At 45.5% G+C, this 2,639-nt stretch overlaps 1 pseudogene across 1 annotated transcript; it reads left to right on the top strand.

Annotated features, from left to right (window-relative positions):
• Positions 1 to 1,321: 1,321 nt before the first annotated feature.
• LOC308239779 (rRNA-processing protein FCF1 homolog) lies at positions 1,322 to 1,909 on the top strand (annotated as a pseudogene). Its single transcript has one exon. The product of its transcript is annotated as an rRNA-processing protein FCF1 homolog (transcript).
• The last annotated feature ends 730 nt before the right edge of the window (positions 1,910 to 2,639 follow it).

Here is a 2,639-nt window from a genome sequence, read left to right as displayed (position 1 = left end):
GGAAAAAAAAAAGGTTAGATTCTTCATCTCTTTAGAAGGCAGAGACAGCAGGAACTCAGTAGAGGAGCAAGGACTATCTAGGAGGATAATTTGCCTGTGTGAAGAGAGGGATGGAGGCACCAGGCCTCCAGGGAGAGATCTTTTCCATCCAGGCTTCCAACCACACCTTCCCTAACATACTGCTTTGTACCTGGGAGAATTATTAAGCAGTCAGTGAAGCAGTGCCCTACATAGGCATGGAGTCTCAAATCAGCCTGTAAAGCACAATTACAGATAGTCAAATTTATCCATGAGAATCCCTTCAATTGCCCATGAAGTTGGAACCAACCAGTACCTCACAAGTTAAGCCCCACATATTGCTGTTAAGGAGCCATGTGGTGTGGAAAAAAATGTATAATTAAACATGCCAACTATGCTCAGTGTGGTAAGATGCTGATGTCAGGAGGGGCTGAAGGCCTGTGGGGAAGATCATGAGAGAACATCAGAACCACATAATAAATGGACATATGATACTACTCCACTAAGCTAGGTATCTGGGATGTGCAGGCTCAAGTCACAGTCCCTGAGAGAAATTAAGGAGTGAGTGTTAGAATCTTGGTTAGACTGTCTCACAGAGATAAACCATCTAGCTCATGAAGCCAGAGATTCTCATGACAGGGTGGCCAGAGGTGCCAAGGGACCATCTTCATATACTCTTTGACTTTCCACAAAGTGGACATCCAGCCCTTGATCACACACCTCTAGTGATGGGGCACTCACTATCTACCAGCTTCCCAATTTTGAGCATGGACAGCAGTTGAGAAAATTATTTCTTAGACTAAGCTGTAAACTCTGTTTCCCTGTAGCTTTCCCCAATGAGTCTCTGTCCCCTGAGGCCACACAGACACTGTCTAGTCCCTCTGGTCCCTCTACCAATGATAGCCCTCCAGAGCTCTGAGAATAGAGATCACCTTCCCTTGTCTTTTCTGCTCCAGGCCATGAAGCTTCAGTTCCTTCAGCTCCTCATGGGACCTGGGCTTCAGCCCCTTGCCAGTCCTCCTTGACTGCATCATGCACTCTGCCTTTCCTGCTCTGTCCTGCAGACCTACTCAAAAGATTGTACATAAGGACTGGCTCTTCCCACATTGGATCTCACTAGCTTCCTGGCCTACCAACCTCTCTGTATAAGGAGGGACCAGAACCATCTAAAACCTGCCCTGCCACATGCTGCTGCTCCTGGAACCCATGGATTTGGGGGTGGGGTGCTCTTCCCCAGCACCTGCTTCTCAGACTGGTTCTCAGAAAGCTTTGAGGCCGGAAGAAACAAGAGTGCGGTGTGAACATGGGGAAGCAAAAGAAAACAAGGAAGTATGTGCCCATGAAGCGAATGCTTAGTCTCAGAGATCAGAGGATTAAAGAAAAGGATAGATTAAAACCTAAAAAGAAAGAAAAGAAAGATCCCAGTGCACTCAAAGAAAGAGAAGTCCCCCAACACCCCTCCTGCTTATTCTTTCAATATAACACACAGCTAGACCCACCTTACCACATCCTGGTTGATACCAACTTTATCAACTTTTCCATTAAGGCCAAATTGGACTTAGTGCAGTCAATGATGGATTGTCTCTATGCCAAGTGTATCCCTCGTATAACTGACTGTGTAATGGCTGAAACTGAGAAATTGGGGCAGAAGTATAGAGTGGCTCTAAGGATCTCCAAGGATCCAAGATTTGAATGATTACCATGCACACACAAAGGAACCTATGCAGATGACTGCTCAGTACAGAGAGTAACTCAGCACAAGTGTTATATTGTGGCCACAGTTGACCGGGACCTTAAATGAAGAATCCCTGGAGTTCCCATCATGTACATTTCTAACCATAGGTACAACACTGAGCGGATGCCAGATGATTATGGAGCCCCTTGGTTCTAATACTTAAAAGACAAAGTTTCTCTGCTTTCCTTCAAACAGCTTTCTCTGTTGCAGGTTTATTAAACATGCTACAACAAGCATTATTGCTCCACTCACACATTTGCTGTTATGAGCTGAGAACAGTTAAATACACTCACTTTTTGGTGGTTTTGAAAATGATACTGATGTTGTTTTGAAAATGATATTTTGCGTCATTTAAAATTTTGTTACATCTTTTTATAAATCAGATGACTACTCACAAAAAAGAAAAGAAAAGAAAAGAAAGCTTTGAGGCCAAGTCAGCTGAGGATGGCTGCTTTCCTGAAGCTGCCTTGCTAGCTCCTCCCTTTTCTTCTGACTCATCCATCTTCATACTTTTGACTCACCCACTAAATGTTCCGTGTCTCATCCCCACACAGCTCCTTCCCTCCCCCACTTCTGATAGCAAGGTCCAGAGCTGTCCATTCTGGGGGTTCCCTCTTCTCCCCATGAGGTCATAGTAAGCTTGATTGCATCCAGACAGTCTGCCACTGCTGCCTCCTGGCCCACAGCCCTTGGAGGAGCCCCAGCACCCTCTTGGCTTGGCATCTGTGCTCATCCAGGCCCAAATTTCCTACCTTGCCAATAAGGAGGGGTTGGTATCCCCCAACCTGAAAAGTATGTCTCATTTCTACACTTCCTGACACTCCAGGGCTGTGATGGATTCTTTTCCATCAGCCAGGATACTCTTAGCAGTAGATCTCCTTTTGCT

The sequence above is a fragment of the Plecotus auritus genome, assembly GCF_963455305.1.
Source record: "Plecotus auritus genome assembly, chromosome: X".
Classification (NCBI taxonomy): domain Eukaryota; kingdom Metazoa; phylum Chordata; class Mammalia; order Chiroptera; family Vespertilionidae; genus Plecotus; species Plecotus auritus.
The sequence above is the reverse complement of the archived record's forward strand: the minus strand, read 5'-3'. Positions and strand labels throughout refer to the sequence as shown.